This window comes from Oncorhynchus keta, chromosome 23 (genome assembly GCF_023373465.1).
Source record: "Oncorhynchus keta strain PuntledgeMale-10-30-2019 chromosome 23, Oket_V2, whole genome shotgun sequence".
Classification (NCBI taxonomy): domain Eukaryota; kingdom Metazoa; phylum Chordata; class Actinopteri; order Salmoniformes; family Salmonidae; genus Oncorhynchus; species Oncorhynchus keta.
This window is the reverse complement of record NC_068443.1, coordinates 31,595,646-31,618,463: the sequence shown is the minus strand read 5'-3', so window position 1 is coordinate 31,618,463 and position 22,818 is coordinate 31,595,646. Positions and strand designations below refer to the sequence as shown.

General features: G+C 40.4%; 1 protein-coding gene across 6 annotated transcripts in view; it reads left to right on the top strand.

Moving 5' to 3' along the window:
* LOC118402168 (cyclin-Y-like) overlaps nt 1–22,818 on the top strand; it is a 48,331-nt gene that overhangs the window by 11,293 nt on the left and 14,220 nt on the right. Inside the window, exon 1 of one of the 6 annotated variants that reach the window (XM_035800162.2) lies at nt 11,937–14,111. The exons of the other annotated variants lie outside the window; for them this stretch is intronic. The gene's annotated coding sequence lies outside the window, so the exon portion shown is untranslated. Of the gene's footprint in view, nt 1–11,936; nt 14,112–22,818 lie in introns of those variants that run through there. 6 annotated transcript variants of the gene reach the window in all.

Below are 22,818 nucleotides of genomic sequence, written 5' to 3'. Positions count from 1 at the left end.
TGGTGCGTAAGGGTTTTGCAGTTTAAAATAAATCTCAAAGTGCCATGGTAAAGAGTGTCAATTGATCTCAAACACTGAGCGGAAGCATTCATATATACATTTCCCCATAGCCTAGTAAAGGCATAAATGTAGCTGATTACTATCCTCCTTCTGGATTCAAAAGAAAACCGGCCTTATTCCTAAAATAAAATCTCAATTTCAGCTTCAATTTTTTTGTAAGTTGTTGAATATGCAATTTAAAAGTGAGGCCGTCATCAATTAAAATTCCAAGATATTTGAGGTTACAACTTCAATCTCCTTGCCCTTACATGTAGTAATGGGTGAAAGGTTCAGATGTCTATTTCTTGCATTAGAAAACACCATTAGTTTAGTTTTGTCAGTATTGAGGATAAGCTTCAATTGACACAAGGTATGTTGAACAGTATAAAAAGCAGTTTGCAAGTTCTGGAAAGCTTTTGTAAGAGACGAGGCACAACAGTAAATAACAGTATCATCAGCATAAAAATGAAGTTGTGCATTATCAACATTTTGGTCTTAATCATTTATATAAAAAAAAGTGAATAAGAGAGGACCAAGTACAGAGCCTTTGGGCACACCATTCAAGACAGACAATTTAACTGACATAAGCCCTTCAAATTGAGTGCACTGAGTTCTATCAGACTGATAGTTAGTAAACCATGCGACTGCATGCTCCGAAAGACCTACACTCGACAATCTCTTCCTTAGTATAGCATGATCAACTGTATCAAAAGCCTTAGAGATCAATAAAAAGTGAGACACAGTGCTGTTTTTTGTCAATGGCTTCAGTGATATCCTTTAAAACCTTCATGGCTGCTGTAATTGCGCTATTCTTCTTCCTGAAGCCCGATTGGTACATTGATAAAATAGAGTTTGTTTTTATTTACTATTTTAGCTGTTCACTTACAAGATTTTCAAGTATTTTTGCCAGGGGTGACAGCTTTGAGATTGGCCTATAATTATTTAAGAGTTAGCTCTCCCCCTTTTTAAAAGTGGTAGGACATGCTGATTTCCAGATCTTTGGAATTTCATTACATTCCAGGGTTAGATTGAACAGAGATGTAAGTGGTTCAGCTATGAAATCAGCTGCCAGATTTAAAAAGCAGGGATCCAAAAGATCAGGACCTGCAGGCTTTCTCTGATCTAAGGATTGCAGGGCTTTATGTACCACCTGCACTGAGAATGGCAAAAAGCTCAATGTTTGACCAGCTCTCACTGGTTCATCCACACAGGGTTGTACAGAGACAGGACACTGGTTCATCCACACAGGGTTGTACAGAGACCGAGGACACAATCAAACAGCCTACCAGATGATACAAAGTGCTCATTGAAACAATTCAGCATTTCAGTTTTGTCATATATAGCAACAGAGTCCTTCAAAACACATGACGGTAATTCATTAACATTACTGTTACCAGACAGACTTAATAGCCTTCCATAACTTTCTAGGGTCATTCAGGTTATCAGTGGTAACAGACATAAAATATTCAGACTTGGCCTTCCTGAGAAGAAAAGAACACTTGTTTCGTAACTGCCTAAAAATAAGCCAATCAGCATCAGAACATGATTTCCTTGCTTTAGCCCAGGCTAGATTACGGTCGTGAATAATACAAGACAGCTCAGAAGAAAACGATGGATTATCCCGCCCTTTAACCCCGAACCTGCGGAATTGGGCATGTTTGTTTACTATTTGGCAAAAACCATCATGAAAGAATTTCCAGGCAGTTTCCACATCAGGGATAAGCTCAATCTTGCTCCAGTCAAAATAAAACAAATCATGAAAGAAAGCCTGCTCATTAAAACACTTCAAATTTCTCTTACGAATAAAACATGGGTTTGTCTTAGGAACCTTAGTATTTCTAACAGCAACAACAGCACAATGGTCACTTAAATCATTACAAAAAACACCAACCGCAGAATATTTATGTGGTAACATTTGCCAATATCAAATCAATCAGTGTAGATTTATCTGGGCATTTAAGATTTGGGTGAGTTAATCAACTGGGTAAGATTAATAGAATTACAAAACATTTGTAAATCATCAGACACCGGCTTTAACCAACACCAGTTGAGATCACCAATCAAGATCATTTTGCTGGAAAGAAGTTTAGACATAAGGTGCGTCAAAGAAGAAAATGCATCACCGAGAGCAGAGGGGGGTCTGTAACAGCCAATCACAGTTATAGAGAGGCCCTTTTGAAACCTCAATATTCAAAGCAAGAAATTCCAACTGTTTACAAATAGTTTCAGACTTTGCCAAACTTACACTTTTAGTTTTTACATATATAGCCACACCCCCACCTTTCTTAACCCGATCAGTGCGATAAACATTGTAACCACTTACAAAAACAGACTTGCTGAGCCAGGTTTCAGAACACAATTACATCAGCATCAGTTGATTTTAGCCCAAATCCTAACACCATACATTTTTTTTCATTTAAATGAAAAATACCAAAACCAGATCTTGATTTAAAATCAGAGGGGGTTTGGAGACGTTTGCGTATCAGGGCCAGGTTTAGGTTGCACGTTACCTGATATCAACAAAAGAAGAATAACTAGGCACCTCTGTTTAATAACCTTGCACAAATTCTACAAGTGAGTTTCCAGACAATACAAAACAGTAATTTAAAACCATTAGACTTTGGTTGTGACACATTCGTACTGTTCACATCATGCCACAAATACATCAGCACTTGGACGAGTGGACCGAGTGAAAAAGAGCGAGTTCCTGCAGACAAAATGTCCAATGGACAGGAGAGCACATTGTCAGATGTACTCACCCAGCAACAATGTTCATTTTCTCCAGAGTTCAGTAAAGTCAGTGCACAAAGCAATACCACGAAAACTGTCATTTTCTCTGACAAAAGTAATAAAAAATTAGAGGCCAACGAAGGTAAGGGGAGAGAGAGACGGCGTGTATGTATGAGTCTGAATGTGAGTGTTTGCGCGTGTGAGTAGATTGGGTGTTGGGGCCAATAGAGAGAACGGGTTGGGGATTGTTGAGATGCCACTGACATCCAGGCGAAGAGTAAAAAGGAGCAGCTTGGACAAGACACTCCACAGACGAAGGAGGAACTCAGGCCAGCCTGAGATGGGGTTACTTTGGTAAACTTCAAGTAATGAAGTGCCATGTTGAGGAGGACCCGTGGTCTTTACACTTGCAAAAATAAAATAGTTTGCACTACACAACAACGAAGTTACGCAACCATAAATAAATAGGTTATTAGTAGGTTAAAATGTACTAGTCACAGACAAACGACTTGACATGCTGCCATCTTGGATTTTAAGTTGTTACCGAGGATAGTGCACTTGAAACCAGGAGTCAGCCGTGAAGAGCACACTTCTCCAGCATGCCAGTGGCCAATGAAGGTGAGCCTTTGCCCACTGAAGTCAGTTACGACGCCTAACTGCAGTCAGGTCAAGACTCTGGTGAGGATGATGAGCACACAGATGATCTTCCCTGAGACGGTTTCTGACGGTTTCATCAGCTGTCCAGGTGGCTGGTCTGAGACAATCCCGCAGGGGAAGAAGCTGGATGTGGAGGTCCTGGACTGGCATGGTTACATGTGGTCTGCAGTTGTGAGGCTGGTTGGACGTATTGCCAAATTATCTTATACGATGTTGGAGGTGGCTTATGGTAGACATTAAATTGTCTGGCAACAGCTCTGGTGGACATTCCTGCAGTCAGCATTCCAATTGCACACCCTCAACTTGAGACATCTTTGGCATTGTGTTGTAACAAAACGGCACATTTTGATGTCCATTTTTGTCCCCAGCACAAGGTGCACCTGTGTAATTGTGATGTTTATTCAGCTTCTGTCAGGTGGATGGAATACCTTGGCAAAGGAGAAATGCTAGCTAACCGGGTAGTAAACTAATTTGTGCACAATATTTGAGAGGGAAGCTTTTTGTATGTATGGAACATTTCTGGAATCTTTCAGCTCATGAAACATGGGACCAACACTTTATGTTGCGTTTTATATTTTTCGTTCAGTGTGTTTAGAAATTGTTGCAAATTTCTTAAATGAAATATCTCATTTACGTAAGTATTCACATGTTAGAATCACCTTTGGCAGTAATTACAGCTATTACTCTTTCTGGGTAAGTCTCTAAGAGCTTTGCATACCAGGATTGTACAACATTTGCACAATATTTTTAATATTCTTCAAGCACTGTCAAGTTGGTTGTTGATGATTGCTATACAGCCATTTTTCAAGTCATGCCATATATTTTCAAGCAGATTTATGTCAAAAATGAATGTTTCTGAGTGGCCTAGAGACAATGTCATCTTGGTAAGCAACTCCAGTGTATATTAGGCCTTGTGTTTTAGGTGATTGTGCTGCTGAAAGGGGAATTCTTCTCCCAGTGTCTGTTGGAAAGCAGGCTGAACCAGGTTTTCCTCTAGGGTTTCTGCACTTAAACTGAATAGAGCTATCTTTATAGAAGGAAAAACTCAAGTCCTTTGCCGAAGACAAGCATACCAATAACACGATGCCGTCACCACCATGCTTGAAAATATGAAGAGTGGTACTCTGTGATGTGTTGTTGGATTTGCCCCAAACATAACACTTTGTATTCGGGTCAAAGTTAATTTCTTTGCACATGTTTTGCTAATTTACTTTAGTCCCTTGTTGCAAACAGTATGCATGTTTTGGAATATTTTTTATTCTGTACAGGCTTCCTAATTTTCACTCTGCCATTTTAAGTTAGTATTGTGGAGTCAGTACAGTGTTAGGTCATCTTCAGTTTTCTTCTAACACAGCCATTAAACTCTATTTACTTTTTATGTCGCCGTTGGCCTCATAGTGAATTTTCTGAGCAGTTTCCTTCGTCACCGGCAACTGAGTTAGGTAGGACACCTTGTATCATTGTAGTCTGGGTGTATTGATGAACCATCCAAAGTGTAATTAATAACTTCACCATGCTCATAGCAATATTCAATTACCCATCTACCAATAGGTGCCCTTTGTAAGGCATTGGAAAACCTCCCTGGTCTTTGTGGTTTAATCTGTTTTGAAATTCAGTGCTCGACTGAAGGACCTTACAGGTAATTAATTACATGTGGGGTACAGCAATAAGGTAGTCATTCACAAATCCTGTTAAACACTGCTATTGCGCACAGTGACTCCATGCAACTTATTATGAGACTTGTTACTCCTGAACTTATTTAGGCTTGCCATTACTAAGGGGTTGAATACTTATTGATTCAAGACATTTAAGCTTTTAATTTTGTATTAACTTGTAATTTTGTGTGTAGGCCAGTGACTCAATTTAATCCATTTTAAGTCTGGGCCGTAACACAACAAATGTGGACAAAGTCAAGGGGTGTGAGTACTTTTCTGAAGGCACTGTACATGTACATCACTGCCCATCTCAAATACAGTTTAATTATCCGATATAAGATGGTGCTTACTGCTCATGCCTTGAGGCAAATGTCTTGTGATGTGTCCACCTTGTCTCAGACCACATCACAAGCTGTGTGTGTGTGTCAGGCCTATTGAGACGTTTAAATTTAGACTGATGTGAAGCTGTAGTCTGAAAACCCCCTGTTCCTTCAACTGTGTGACACGCTGTTCTTTTCCACCACTTTGAACTCCATTTCTCCACTCCTTTTCTGTCTGCATACACTGGTCTCGTCTGTAATTATGCAAATGGAGAGTTTGAAATAAGCTCAGACGCTGTCATATTTCCTTTTAATACCCAAAGTTGTACTTAAATGCGATTGGACTTAAATGGGCATGTTTATCCCCTATGGTGCTCCTTCACCTCTACTCTAATATTATCCTCCCGTCCTCACCTCTACAACCGTCGCTTCAGTCTTCAGTTCCATTCACACCACACAATGACCCCCCCCTTTCATCAGCTGCTCCTCAGCTGCTCAAAGCATCCTGGCATAATAAACAGAATTATAAACAGCATGTACAAATAGATCCTCTGGCTAGTTAGATTGTCCCCATCATCCTTTTCATTCTCCATGAGCCACACCAGTAGGATGCATAATAATAACCAATAAACACAGGTCTTTGAAGCTCACATGTCCTCCTGTGGTTTTGGGAAAATATGTGAAAGCTCAAACAAAATTGTGGTTTTGATGAGGGGGGGGAAACCTTTTTTATAAACCAATCATCTCTCATTGATATACCTGGAATTAGTTAGTCCTTACTAGAGGTCGACCGATTTAATCGGCATGGCTGATTTTTTTTAAAAATTAGGGCCGATGTTAACTTGAAAAATCAGCCTTTTTGGATGCCAACTATGGCCGATTGCATTCCACGAGGAAACTAAGTGGCAGGCTTGACCACCTGTTACGTGAGTGCAGCAAGGAGCCATGGTAAGTTGCTAACTAGCATTAAACTTATCTTATAAAAACACTCAATCGTCACATAATCACTCATTAACTACACAACTAGCTTGACCTGCGTTGCATATAATCAATGCTGTGCCTGTTAATTTATCATCGAATCATAGCCTACTTCGCCAAAAGGGTGATTTAACAAAAGCACAATCGTTGCACGAATGTACCTAACCATAAACATCAATGCCTTTCTTAAAATCAATACACAAGTATATTTTTTTAAACCTGCATTTATTTACAAGAAATTAATGTTAGCAGGCAATATTAACTCGGGAAAGAGTCAGGGTATATGCAACAGTTTGGGCCGCATGGCTCGTTGGTGTGAAGACCATTTATTCCGAAAAAAGATTGTAATTAATTTTACATAATTATGATGTAACATTGAAGGTTGTGCAATGTAACGGCAATATTTAGACTTAGGGTTGCCACCCGTTCGATAAATTACAGAATGGCCCGTATTTCACTGAAAGAATAAACATTTTGTTTTCGTAATGATAGGTTCCGTATTTGACCATATTAATGACCTAAGGCTTGTATTTCTGTGTGTTTTTATTATAATTAAGTCTATGATTTGATGGAGCAGTCTGACTGAGCGGTGGTAGGCAGCAGCAGGCTTGTAAGCATTCATTCAAACTTTACTGTGTCAAGCCTATCAACTCCCGAGATTAGGCTGGCAATACTAAAGTGCCTATAAGAACATCCAATAGTCAAAGGTATATGAAATACAAATGGTAGAGAGAGAAATAGTCGACGTGTCATAATTCCTACAACCTAAAACGTCTTAACTGGGAATATTGAACCACCAGCTTTCATATGTTCTGAGCAAGGAACTTAAGTTAGCTTTTTTTTTTTTACATGGCACATACTGCACTTTTACTTTCTTCTCCATCACTGTGTGTTTCATTATTTATTTGAGACCAAAATAGATTTTATTTATGTTTTAAGTTAAAATAAGTGTTCATTCAGTATTGTTATTTTAATACCCCGAGTTGTACTTATTAAATGCGAGTTAGATTTAAATGTATTTTATCGGTATTGGCTTTTTTTGGTCCTCCAATAATTGGTATCGGTGTTGAAAAATCATAATCGGTCAACCTATAGTCCTTACCCATTGAGGAGATCTGTCTAAAAATAATAAATGATGAAATTTTGTGGAATGATTAAGCCTTTTCAGGCATACTAGAGGTGTGTGATTGAGTAATTGACTGTGTTATTTACTCCCATCTTTGAGCATCTCATCACTTTAATAACCCCTTTTTAGAAGCATCAGTCTCATTGGTCTTAAATAATGTGCTCAGAGGAAATCATTTACTGATTACTGATTTTCACTGCTCATTGATTTGTAGTCAAGTGTCAAGTGCTATTACACAAATCTGAGTTGACATACCTGTGTGATGTTGGGTAAGATTCTTGGAATCTTTATTCAGAGAAATGGTCTTCTCAGGGCAACTCTGAAGCAATCCGTTACATACCGTGCATTCGGGAAAGTGTTCAGACTCCTTGACTTTTTCCATATTTTGTTATGTTACAGCCTTATTCTAAAATGTATTAAATAGTTTGTTTCCCTCATCAATCTACACACAATACCCCATAATGACAAAGCAACAACAAAAAAACATCACATTTATATAAGTATTCAGACCCTTTACTCCAGTACTTTGTTTAAGCACCTATTGGCAGTCTTTTTGGGCATGACGCTACAAACTTGGCACACCTGTATTTGAGTTTCTTACATTTTTCTCATCAGATCTTCTCAGCCTCTGTCAGGTTGGACGGGGAGCGTTGCTGCACAGCTATTTTCAGGTCTCTCCAGAGATGTTCTATCGGGTTCAAGTCCGGGCTCTGGCTGGGCCACTCAAGGACATTCAGAGACTTGTCCCGAAGACACTCCTGCGTTGTCTTGGCTGTGTGCTTTGGGTTGTTGTCCTGTTGGAATATGAACCTTCACCCCAGTCTGATAACCTGCTTCAGAGCGCTCAGGACTTCATCAAGGATCTCGCTGTACTTTTCTCTGTTCGTCTTTCCCTCGATCCTGACTACTCTCCCAGTCCCTGTCGCTGAAAAACTTCTCTACAATATTGGTGGAGTGCTGCAGAGATGTGAGAACCTTCCAGAAGGACAACCATCTCCACAGAGGAACTCTGGAGCTCTTTCAGAGTGATCCCCGGGTTCTTGGTCACCTTCCTGACCAAGGCCCTTCTCCCCCGATTGCTCGGTTTGGCCGGTTGGCTAGCTCTAGGAAGAGTCTTGGTGGTTCCAAACTTCTTCCATTTAAGACTGGAGGCCATTGTGTTCTTGGGAACCTTCAATGCTTTTTTTCGTACCCTTGCCAAGATCTGTGCCTCGCCACAATCCTGTCTTGGAGCTTTCTGGACAATTCCTTCGACCTCATGGCTTGGTTTTTGCTCTGACATGTGCTGTCTACTGTGGGACTGTTTTATATAGATGTGTGTGTGTGCCTTTCCAAATAATGTCTAATCAATTTAATTGACCACAGGACTCCAAGTTGTAGAAACATCTCAAGGATGGTCAATGGAAACAAGATGCACCTGAGCTCAATTTCAAGTCTCATAGCAAAGGGTCTGAATACTTATGTAAGGAAGGTATTTACGTCTTTATTTTTAATACATTTGCAAAATTAAGAATAACCTGTTTCCACTTTGGATTTATGGGGTATTGTGTGTAGATTCTTGATTATTTGTTTATCCACTTTAGAATACGGCTGTAACGTAACAAATTGTGGTAAAAGTCAAAGGGTCTGAATACTTTCCAAACTCACTGTATCTGTTCACATACACCCATAGTATTATACTGAGGTAATGTACAAAAGCACCGCCAGATTACAGATTCAGTAGTCTTGAGTCCCAGCATTTCCCTGATTTATCCTTTTCATTTAGGGGATTTCATTGATACTGTACCTCTTCAAGAAGAGCCCACATTGATCTGAGAGACATTGATTGGGACATTGATAATGCCTCCCTTCTGCAGGGGAATTTGCTCCAGGTCCCCTGGGTTGAACTAGGTGTTTGTCCGAAATGGCACATTATTCCCTAATATAGCACACTACTTTTGGCCAGGGCCAATAGGGCTCTGGTCTAAAGTAGTGCACTATATAGAGAATAGGGTGCTATTTGGGAGGCGGCCCCACGCCATTCTCAGGTAATTTTATTTAACTTTTTCTTTATTCAGGGGAACCCATTGAGACCAGTGTCTCATTTACAATGGTACCTTGAGGACAGCAATGCAACAAATTGTAATGTTCAATAAAAATAAAATTAACTACAAATGACATCACTAAAGCTTCAAACACCACAAATACAATTATTCACATTTAATCCAAACAGTTGCAATTCTCATTTAAATTCACTCCACATTAAAGTCCTAAACTGCCCTAAAGGCAGTTAACCATCTCTGTGAATGGGTTTGGTATCTCATATTTGAACAGTGACGTGAGGTAGATCAGAAGCTTGTGTAGTAGAAAGGGTGTACAGTAACAAAGGGTTAATGAAGTGATCTACGGGACTTTAAAGAGGACAAGCCAACCTTTTGATACAGGATGCAGTGTTGTATTAAAACGGTCACCTGCGATAAAGTGAAGGGTGCTATGGTACACTTCATCAAAAGGTTTAAGAATAGTGGCTGCCGCATTCTGATAAATTGTGTCACCAGAGTCAAGAACTGGCAGTAAAGTTGACTGTACAATCTGCATCCTGCTGTTTAGGGAGAGGCATGCTCTATTTCTATAAAATAAGCCTACTTTAAATATCAGCTTAACTAGCTCATCTGTATGTTTTTTTTTTTTTTAAATACTGTCCAATCCAAAAGTCCAGATATGTATAGGTGGAAACCTGCTCGATGAAAGAACCATCCAATGCACAAATGTGTAAGCCAGCTGAAATAATATTTTTTTGAGAATTAGAAAACTGTATATATTTACTTTTTCCAGCATTAAGTACCAATTTGAAATCAACAAGGACTTGCAGATAGCCTGGTCAGCTATAGGGGCAATGGCGTACATACTGTACACTGTACGTGTCATCTTTATTTGACTGCTACAGCTTTTTGCAGATAGAACAATATTATTTATGTAAAGAGGACAGGCCCCAAAATTGACCCCTGTGGGACACCTTTAGAAAGATCGCGGTAACTTGACTTGACACTATCAGAAAGCACACATTGTGTCCAGTCGGACAGATACTGTAGTTCCGAAACTACTTGCAAGATGCCTGGTCGAGTCCCATTTCAGACAACCTTAGGGGATGGTCGACAGTATCTGAGGCCTTGGATAGGTCTGTAAATATGTCAGCACAGTGTTCCCTGTGATTGAAGCAATTTAATATATAATTTAAGACTAGCGTAGCTGCTGAAATGATGCCATGTCCAGTTTATAAACCAGACTGGTATAATTTGAAGTTAAAGTTCTTAGCTGAGAGTTTGCCAGTGATTTTTATCATATTTTTGCAAGATCAACATGGGTTGATGTACAGCCAAGATTTGATCACTTTCCAGAATTTAGCTGGATTTCCACCACTCCGATGCACAATTCAAAAGTTATGTTGACTTTGCAAAATGTAACTTGTGACATTTGACATGAATCATTCCAAGGCCACAGCTGCAGGATTTCAGATCAGATGGAGTCTAACACAAACATGCCATGATCAGTAGGTAACCCTGTATATGCTATAGCCATGTGGTTTGCTTGAGATGGAATAGATACAAGATTGCTGAGAACTGTGCCTTTTGGTCTATGCTTCGGAAGCCAGGCCAGTGGAAAAAAATGCCATATTATAACTAGGGTTGCAAAGGGTCTGAAACTTTCTGGAATTTTTCCGAAGTTAAGCCCTGGAATTTGGGGGATTTTTTTTTTTGTTGTGGGATACAAATAAGGCAATTCTAGGCTTGTGGCATATTTTGGTTAAACTATCCCAAATTCAATGGAGTTGCAACCGTCTGCATGCACAGTGCATTCTTCCATCACACAGCTGATTCTCAAGATCTTGCACACTAATGAGCTGCTATTGAGCCCACACTACTACACTGTCTGAGCCAAGGACTACATTCTTTCTGGTAAGTTTTGATTACAATACTGGGTGGGGTGAATATATTTTATGACATGCATGATTTATTTTGTTAACTAGTAAATAGTAGCCAACAGCAAAGTGTGTTTTGAAATCATATCTAACGTGTTAAAAATGTCTGCTAGTTAGTTTTTGCTACCATGTGGATTTTAGCTTGCTTGAGCCTACTGAGTGTTTCCATACATGTTTAATTTAAAAACATTCATCTTACAGAGGAGTTGTTTAATCTAATTGCTTAACTATTTATCTGTACATGGAATTGTTTTGTTTTTTTCTTTACAGGAGAATGCCACGGGCACTATTGAATGTGTCGAGACATTTCACTGCAGCTAATATAGAAGGAAAAGCTGTGTACATTTGCAAATACCGTGCAAAATCATATGTGAAGAATGCAGCAAAGATGCAGAATCATCTGACCAGTGCATAAAAGTCCCTCAGTGCGCACAACAACCAACCTCTGACAAAAGTCCCTCTACTTCTATTTGAGGTTAAAATGATGAACCAGACACCTTATCGGTAGCAACAGCTCATGGTCCTCCTGGAATCAGAAGTTTTTTCTTGACTCAATGGAGGAACGTAGTCGGAGAAATGCTGATGAATGTCTTGCTCGAGCTGTGTATGCAACTGGGTTCACCTCTGATGCACACAGGCAATGTGTATTGGAAGAGATTTCTGAATGTTCTTTGCCCAGCATACACCCCTCCAACCAGACCTGCTTTATCTACTCATTTGCTGGATGCAGAGTTCAACAGAGTTCAAGTGAAGGTCAAGCAAAGCAGACTGTATTGCAATCATCTCTGATGGGTGGTTGAATGTTCGTGGGCAAGGAATAATTAACTACATCTCCACCCCTCAACCAGTATTCTACAAGAGCACAGCAGACACAAGGGACAACAGACACACCAGTCTCTACATTGCAGATGAGCTGAAGGCAGTCATCAATGACCTTGGACCACAGAAGGTATTTGCACTGGTGACAGACAATACTGCAAACATGAAGGCTGTTTGGTCTAAAGTGGAGGAGTCCTACCCTCAGATCACACCATTGGCTGTGCTGCTAATGCATTGAATCTGTTCCTCAAGGACATCATGGCACTGAACACAATGGATACACTCTACAGGAGAGACAAGGAAATGGTAAGGTATGTGAAGGGTTGTCAAATTATAGCAGCAATCTACCTCACCAAGCAAAGTGAGAAAAATAAGAGCACCACATTGAAGCTGCCCAGCAACACCCATTGGAGTGGTGTTGTCATCATGTTTCACAGTCTCCTGGAGGAGAAGGAGTCTCTCCAAGAAATGGCCATATCAGTCTGTCGTTATGGACAGCCCCATCAAGAAGATCCTCCTGCATTATGTATTTTGGGAGAGAGTGGTAAGCAGCCTGAAACTCCTGAACCCTACAGCAGTAGCCATTGCATGGATTGAGGGAGACAATGCCATCTTGTCAGCTGTTCAGACTCTGCTTGCAGATGTAAGAGAAGAAATCCATACTGCCCTGCCCATTTCACTGTTGCTCCAAGCAGAGTAAACTGCTGTTCTGAAATGCATCAAAAAGCATGAATACTTCTGCCTGAAGCCCATACACGCCACAGTGTACATGTTGGACCCCAAGTATGCTGGCAAGGGCATCCTGTCTGGTGCAGAGATCAACGAGGCCTATGGTGTCATCACTACCGTGTCTCGCCACCTTGACCTGGATGAGGGCAAGGTTCTTGGCAGTCTGGCGAAGTACACTTCCAAGCAAGGGCTTTGGGATGGAGATGCAATATGGCAGTCATGCCAACATATTTCATCAGCCACTTGATGGAAGGGACTTTGTAGATCTGAGGCTCTTTCCCCGGAGGATCATCCTCCAAATCCCACCAACATCAGCCGCCTCAGAGCCCAACTGGTCCTTGTTTGGGAACACGCACACCAAAGCACGCAACAGGCTGACCAATACAACGGTTGAGAAATTGGTGGCAATCCGGGCAAATATGAGGGTTTTTGAGCCTGACAACGAGCCATCCTCAACAAGGTTGGAAAGTGACAGTGAAGATGAGGCCTCAGTCTGACGTATAAGGGGTTGACATTGAGGAGGTCCAGGGAGAAGTCATGGAAGACAACCAAAGCTTTAGTTTCTAGACAATCATTTTACAGATGTATGTTAAAAACATTTTTGGGAGATGCTATGGATCATTGGGGATCATTCAATATTCCCTTTTGTTGTTCAGTGAAATCATCCCATGTGAAGAGTCAACTCGTTTAAAGTTCAATTCGTAACTAAATAGTTTTGTTTTTTTCTATTGGAAGGATTTAATCATATGCAATTGTCTACTTATGATAAGGCAAAAGGGTTGTTTTTCTCCATATGGTAAATATGTCCAATGCAAAAAAACAATTACATTTAAATGGTATTAATATGAATTCCCATATATTCCCGTTATTTCCCACGGAAAGTTTCCACCTCCTAAATGTGCAACCCGAATGAGAACCTTTTTGTTGTGATAATAGTATTTGCTCGATAACCCACAAACTCCACTCTGAACCTTCAAAGCCAGTTCTACTGCTTTGTTTCATTGTTCCTCCTCTCAGCAGGGATTGATTTAGACCTGCCACACCAGGTTGGTGCAATGATCAGGCAAAACAGAAAACCAGCAGGCTCCAGACCTCGTAGGGTAAGAGTTGAATACCCCTGCTCTATAACCTGCTAGTTCATATGCCTTGCCACTGTGATATATAGAATTAAAGGCAGAGACCATAAGAAGACAGTGGCAGATTAAATTCAACCCCACTTGTTTCATCACAATACCAGAGAGCAACCTCTTGTCTGGTGAAGTCGCCAAAGCATACTGCATGTAACAAACCGTTACATGACCTACAGCATGGTCAAGCAAGTTAATGTTTCCGGCATTTTCGGACTACTAAACAACGTAATTTTGAACCAAGGAGAGTAGGTAGAAAGAGAACAGGAGCTGCCTGCGCTCTTTCAACTTCATCATCAAATCACCTGTGCTTAGTCTAATTCAGTGGACTAAATAGCGTTTGGTATATTTTAAGCTAAATATGATGTGGCTAGGTCTGGTCTATAGTACAGATGTTTGCATTTACGTTGTCTTGTTAAACACAGGCACTCAAGTGGATGAGGGCTTTGCAATTTTGGAACACAGAATATACCATATGAGAACTTAATGTGGTGGCTAGGAATTAATGCCTCTTCCCCCTCTGACATTTTATTATGTGTGCTTGTGTGTGAATCTGACGCCTTGGGCTCCCCTGTCCGATATCAGACTGTGACTGAGGTTGCTTTGGCCTCAGTCCAGCCCCGTCAGCTCAAGTTGTCTCACCTCTTGTTGATTTGTTGAGCTCATGGTGTTTCTGCTGTATTCTTCTGGACAGAGGATTCCTCAAATTATGCCACAGCTGAGCAGTTTGTGTCCCAAAGGCACCCTATTCCCTATACAGTGCACTATATTGAATGGGGTGCCATTTGGGACCCTTTCTTTACCAGACAGAGCTCAGTAGCTCAGGGCTTTAACTGGACCCATCCACCACACTCTTACAGTCAGCATTTGTAGTCCAACAATGGTGTGTCTGTTGAAATGGTACTAGGGGATTGGATGATGGGGTCTACATCCCAAATGGTACCCTACACTTATATAGTGCACTACTTTTGACCAAAGTCCTATGGGCCCTGTTTAAAAGTAGTGCACTATATAGGGTGCCATTTGGGGCGCAAGGGGTGTTGGCTAAGTGACAGGATGGATGCTACAGACGGGAGTTTGGGAGTGGTAGCTGTTTTTGTTATTTCTCTCTTCTGACATTTGTGTGTCTTGCTTTGGGTTGGGAGTTTATAAAGTGTGATTCTGTTGACAGTTGACACAAAGATGCATTAATGTGCAAAGTAGTTTACATCAAGTAAGAGTGAGAAATATATAGTGAGATCCACACACAATAATGGCAGTAACTAAATACTCATGCTGACATCACCATACTATACCATTCTTAGGACTTCCCTTGTAATGTGATTTGAAAGGGAACCGTTCACACAGAGGGCAGTGGAAGCAAATGTGTTATTTCTTGAGGGATGTTCTATCATTGCCTCACACTTAAGACATGTTGCAGATCAGATGTTAAAGCTTTACATGCATTAAACGGCAGCTATTTATTTTATAATTGACTGCTCTATCAACCTCCCATTTATCTTAATGGCAATATTATCACACTGACAACATTTGTTTTGGCAATGGCTCCAATCAAAATGTGTTGCTGTAATGACTCATTAAAATCATTCGATCCCTATTGTTAAGTCTGAAGATACGTAAAATCAAAATGGCCGATTCCATATGTCAACAGACAAGAGCTGGTGAAAAATAAGTTTGCTACTGTGACCATCCTCCTTAGACTCCTCCCTCCTTGCCTGCCCAGTCACCCACAGGCCTCCAGGGTTTCTGAACAACCATGTGACTGTGATTTATGTGCTCTCTGTCTGTCGGTCTCTGTGTGTGTGTGTTTTTAAGAGCCCTATTGTCAATTCATGAAGCTGATCAGAAAACGGCACTACAGGTTACTAGCCAATAGCCATCTCCTCTTGCACAGGCTGCATCCTCAAATGGTACCCTATTTCCTCCACAGTGCACTACTTTTGAAAATGAAGGAATAGTGTGCCAATTGGGATGCCGCCTCTGAATCTTTTCTAAAGTTTACCTGCTGAGCTAGATATTCAGTATCAGCAGTGCTGGCTTTGGCACTATTCCATTTTACTATTCCATTCTTATCAGTTGACTTCTGATACGTGTGCTGAAGTTCAGTCTCAAATACATGTTCTATAACAGGGTTTTGCAACTGGTGGCTTGCGGAACGAATTTGGCCCTTGTTGATTTTATTTGGCCCCCTAAGGTTTCTGAGCAATTTTTATAACTTTTTTTTTTCTTTTTTAAATGTTCATTGTTGGACCTACAGGCAGTGCTTGACTTGGGCCAGAGCTGTCCTGAGCGCTGTACTGGCACCTACAATTTTTGGGAAATTGCGTACCAGCTCCTCTAAAAAAACTAAGTGGTCTATCACTGTCCCAGATTCACACACAGCGTAAAAAGATTGATCAAAGCGGAATGAAGGTGGGATCTGCATTGACTAGCAATGGAGAGTGGGATTTTTCACTCGTCTGTGAATCTGTTGTGTGCAGATTGAGAGTGCGCCAGCCTGAAGTTGTCAAATGAGGGTTCTTATGGTCATAAATCCTGGAAAAGGCATGGAATTTTAATATTGTTTTCCTTTTTAAAATATATTATCAATCACTTAATGTCTTATCAACCATGATCAGAATTAGGCCTCTCTGTATGTGCTCTAAGCATTAATGGTGTTGACTCGCTGTCGCCTTTCCACCGGCACTGTTGAGAAATAAATCTGACACCATTATTGGAAAGCTCTATTAAAAAGCCCCTGAAAGCGCCGGTTGGCACATGTTTTTCTGTTGCTCATAAGATAAGCATTTGATTTCAGTCTTTAAGTGTTTCCTGACCGATTCCGCATTTGGTTAATGATGTTTGTCACCATTAGACACTGTAGACACGGAAGCCTATTTCACTTTCTCAAAATCGTCAGAATGAATCTAAGATAAGTAATTACAGATTTCTTGAGTTTTGACGTTTTTGCAGAGGAAGTTTTTAGTTGCGCAATTTGACATCGAACTATGGTGTTTGGTGCCGTATTTCTCAAGTGCAAAACCAAACCTGCATTTACCCTGTTTTAGACATGACTGACTTTGACCATAGTTCTCCTATTTATACTTTGTATTCAATTTTAACACTAGAATAATGGGTTTTGACTGGGTTTTGACTAATATCGATGCCACCAGGCCAGGATTCGCTGCTTTTTAAAGGCATTCACTCTTTAAACACTAGGCTAGCCATGTAATTCCGACCAATGTTAAAAATATTAGAAGAATTAACAAATGACTTCCATGCTGTGCCTAGACCTCCCCTGAAACATTACCATTTTAGCCTTAAGATTAAGAGAGAAACTTGTCTTCGTTAGCTACCTTGCTTTGAAATATCCATTTTATCCCTGATTCATTGAATGAGGGTATAATTGTATAAAGACATAAAAGTAGGCCTATTTGGTTGTAATGTTGCAATATTTCATATCAAGGGTGGTCCACCATCCTCCAGGAGAGTTACTAGGTGTGCAGGCTTTTGTCTGAGCCCCGTTCTAATACACCATTGTCCCCTAAATATCAGCTGCTCAACAGGACCTTGATAAGCAAGCTTGGGTGTGTTTCCAGGTTGCATCAAAAGCCTGCACACCCAGCAGCTCTGCCGATGGAGGATTGACCACATACAGTAGCTTAACAGTGCAGTTAATCTACTTTGTATGGGGTCAAGTGCCTTGATCAAGGGCACAACGGCAGGAGATGGAATGCAACCAGAGGAAATGCTTAGGCAGCCCGCCCAGGGATTTCAATGACCGAAAAATCCCTGTAAACAAACCAGGTTTACAGTAAACTGTAAGCTTTGTGGTCACTGTACATGTGTTTTTATGAATGCTTGGAACATCAAAGAGAACACCGGGTAAATGACTCTCTTAAAGCACTTTCCTTTCAAGCCCACCTCTCCCAAGTTTCTCTCTTGTGATGTCAGTCAATGAGTCACTCCATTAGCTCATGTGAGATTATTATTTTTAGATTGTTAAATTAGTCTAGCCAGCTTTCTAAACTTGTCGTAACCGTGGTCAAATTAACAACCGGGAGGGGGGGTCCCCATTTCACATGACTGGGCAGAGGCGCAGCCACGAGTGGACCTGGGAGGGCATAGACCCACTTGGGAGACTGGCCCACCCACTGGGGAGCAAGGCCCAGCCAATCAGAATGAGTTTTTCCCCACAAAAAGGGCTTTATTGGAAAGAAATACTCCTCAGTTTCATCAGCTGTCTGGGTGGATTATCTCAGACGATCCCGCAGGTGAAGAAGCCGGATGTGGCGGTCTTGGGCTGGCGTGGTTACACATGATCTGTGGTTGTGAGGCCGGTTGGACGTACTGCAACTTCTCTAAAATGAAAATTTTCTGATTTTTGTTGGCCCCTACCCCATCAAAGCGGCCCATTTACGTATTAAATCAGACTTAAACATATGTGAGCTAAACATAAATATGTAAATCCTTAAAGTATAATTTAAAAAAAAAGTTGTTACTGTCCCCACTACAACAACAAAAATGTAATGCATGTAAATTGTCCTTGAAATATTCCATTCATAATGTATTCCATTCATTCCAATGGAGGACCGCTTCTTCTGAGCAGTGCCAATCGAGTGGTGAGAAGGAGCGCCATGGACCCTTCGTGTCCGGTAGTCATTGTGCTCTTTAGAGTTTTTTTCAAGTTGAGTCAATTAACTCATGATATTCCTGGATTACTTATTATATTAATGAAGTCCTATTTAACAAATACCAGTCAGTTTGAAAACGCTTAAGGGTACAAAACAGTACATATCTGGCTGTGTTGGCATAATCACTTCATATCCAATCAATTTTTGACTATACAAAATAAACATTTCTCACAAAAGTAGTGCACTGGGCCTTTACAACCCATATTAGTGGATCGATACAGCCGTCTGCAGCACAGGAAGAAAATATTTGACCCCCAAAAAAATGTTGTACTAAGTGCCAGGGAGAACAACTGTAAAAGCATCATTAATTTCTTTAATTGCTTTCATGGTGAAATACAGTGAGTGTACATTAAGGTCACCCTGCTCTTTCCATTACATAAACTGACCAGGTGAATCCAGGTAAAAGCTACGATCCCTTATTGAGGTCACTTGTTAAATCCACTTCAAATCAATCAGTGTAGATGAAGGGGAGGAGACCGGTTAAAGAAGGATTGTTAAGCCTTGAGAAATGGATTGTCTACGTGTGCCATTCAGAGGCTGAATGAGCAAGACAAAAGATTGAATGCCTATGAACAGGGTATGGTAGTAGGTGCCAGGCACACCGGTTTGTGTCAAGAACTGCAACGCTGATGGGTTTTTTCACGCTCAACAGTTTCCTGTGTGTATCAAGAATGGTCCACCACCAAAAGGACATCTAACAACTCACTTGTGTGTTGGATTTTTAAAAAAATGTTTTAATTTGCCCTGATGGTGTTAACAAATTAGCCCATGTTAATCCTTAAAACAAGTATTGTGACATATTGAAATGGGTTGGCTTGAACCGTATGTTTCAACTGGTTTCAGTAATCCGTTTTCTTTCTGTGCAATATCTATAATATAATAATATATCAGTATGACAGCCTTACAAGGATATTGCTATGGAGGTTTCTGTACTCTGGTTCTGGTTATGTTATGTGTTGTGTTTGTGTTAGTGGTAGGGCTGGGTGATATGGCCTAAAACTCATATCTAAAAAATAAAATAACAATAATAATAATAATAATAATAATCAAATGAAAAATGTGTAATGATACTCGATATTACATTTTTTTTCTAAATAAGCTTTGTTGTACAGTTAAAGGTAAAATCCACTGCATTTAAAACGGTCAGCAATTAACTAATGAATTCTGAGCTTGGTAAACTATACCTAACCTGTGTGTGTGTGTGTGTGTGTGTGTGTGTGCGCCTTCCACAACTATAAAATGTAATTTATTTTAGCAAAATAGTTGTACCTGCTTTTTTTCCTTCTACTTGATGACCGCTTTGCTCACTCTTGGCATTCTCTCAACCAGCATCATGAGGTAGTAACCTGGAATACATTTCAATTAACAGATGTGCCTTAAGTTAATTTGAAAGCGCTATAACAATCAAATGATTAAATGTGGAAATTGTTAAACGTTGTCCTTGTCCATAGTTGTATGGTTTGTTTTTAACTTTGTAATCATTGGTTTTTGTTTGACATACATAAATCTGAGTCTCCGCATCATTCTGTTCGTGTGGAATTTCCCCCCTCCCTCTGGTAGTGTGCTCTGTGGTAGTTCCTCCTGCAGGATGAGTGGGCAGGGCGTCCCTGCAGGCATGGATTAAAAGGCTGCGCTCTCATATCCTTCCTGTCTGCATGCTGTCAGGGATGATGCCAATTAATCTACATTGCTATGTGTCCCAAATGGCACCTAGGGCACTGGTTAAAAGTAGTGCACTACTTCCATTTTGGGATGGAACCCACTGTACTGCAAAGTGAGTTCATGTTTGAAAGGGGGAAATTAGGCGTGAATGATCGTTCATGGATTACGTATAGAATCTTACGGTATCTAGGCAAATTGATTCTGTGTTAACCGCTTTGCTGTACAGAAAATAGACCTCTGTTGGTACCTTGTCCATGCTTCAGAACTGCAGTGTATTTGTTGTGGAATGCCTGACCCCCCACGAAAGGCTAATTGTGTTCAAGTGACCTCACCCTCAAAATACCTCCTGGTCCTAATTTCTGAATTTGTGGAATCCTCCCGCAGTGTGATACTGAGGCTGTGTCCGAAATGAGACCCTGTTCCCTATTTGGTGTGCTATTGTTGACCTTAGCCCTATTGGCCCTGGTCAAGACTAATCTACACTGTCAGTCCATTTTTAGTTGGCCCAGGTTGGTTTCCAGCCAGAAGTATTGTAATGTGCTGTTGCTTCTCACCCACAATAACATGAAATGAAGCCTGAGATGGTCAAGTAACTTTGCCTGACACCTGAAGATTTGCATCAGCTCCTTGAGCTAATCCCTAGTCTTCGTCTCAGACCCATTTGGTTCAAATGTAACTCACTTTCTCAGCTCTGGCCCATCCCTCCTGGTCAGTTGGCCAATAGCCAGCCCCACATGCTCTCTGTCTGGGTTTCTGCCAGGTCATATCCCTCTGCTGCTGACAAACAACTTCATCGTCCTCATCAACGGCACCCCCAGGTCTCTCCATCCATCCCACCAGCTCTTTGCCGTATTCGGGACCTCAATCCCATAGAACATTTGTGGGCAGAACTGAAAAAGTGTGAGCGAGCAAGGATGCCTACAAACCTGACTCAGTTACACCAGCTCTGTCAGGAGGAATGGGCCAAAATTCACCCAACTTATTGTGGGAAGCATGTGGAAGGCTACCCAAAACAGTTGACCCAAGTTAAATAATTTAAAGGCAATGCTACCAAATACTAATTGAGTGTATGTAAACTTCTAAACCACTGGGAATGTGATGAAAGAAATTTAAAGCTGAACTAAATCATTCTCTCTACTATTATGCTGACTTTTCACATTCTTAAAATAAAGTTGTGATCCTAACTGACCTAAGACAGTGAATTTTAACTTGGATTAAATGTCAGGAATTGTGAAAAACTGAGTTTAAATCTATTTGGCTAAGGTGTATGTAAACTTCTAACTTCAACTGTACAAATACAGTATGCTACAGTAGAAACGACAACACGATATACAGAAAATAAGGCACTTACTTTGATTGGCACTTTGATTGGCAAGTTTGGACACACCTACTCATTCCAGGGATTTTCTTTATTTTTACTATTTTCTACATTGTAGAATAGTGACATCAAAACTATGAAATAACACATTGAATCATGTAGTAACCAAAAAAGTGTTAAACAAATTTAGATTTGAGATTCTTCAAAGTAGCCACCCTTTGCCTTGATGACAGCTTTGCACACTTTTGGCATTCTCAACCAGCTTCGAGGTAGTCACCTGGAATGCATTTTATTTAACAGGTGTGCCATTTTTAATTAGTGAAATTTCTTTCCTTATTCTTAATTTGTTTGAGCCAATCTGTCTTGTTGTGACAAGGTAGGGGTGGTATACAGAAGATGGCACTATTTGGTAAAAGACCAAGTCGATATTATGCCAAGAAAAGCTCAAATGAGCAAAGAGAAACGACAGTCCATCATTATTTTAAGTTGAAACATTGCCTGCTAATTATCTATAGGCTGTGTGCCTTGGTTTGAGGACAGCACTGGTTAACTGTCTTGTGTAAAAAATAAATTCTTAAAAGCTCCCACTAGGGTGACCGTTGGAGATATTTGGAAATCACATGTGAAAAGGTTAACATTTGGGTGGTGGGTATGTCTTCATACTTTTTTCACCTAATAGCAGGAACAGCAGTGGTCAGAACCTAACACTTTCATGATATAGGATGTTACAAAATCTAACAAATTCAGTGGCTACTATCTCTGAACAGGGTCAAATTCACAAGGAATAGATGACATCGGATGAAGAAACAATAGCTCCATACTACTTGTCTGACATAGAGAACTGATACTATATTCTCATTGTTGGTGTGGAAATGGCTTGGTGTCTGTGGATAGCTTTTGGCCATTCCTTTGAATTCCTCATGTCTTATTCATTGATATGAGTTCTCGACCAAGAAGAAACGTAGGCATCTTTGAGGGATTTTTCCCACTCTTGAGTATGAAGTTGGCCAAACTTTGTGGTTTGATG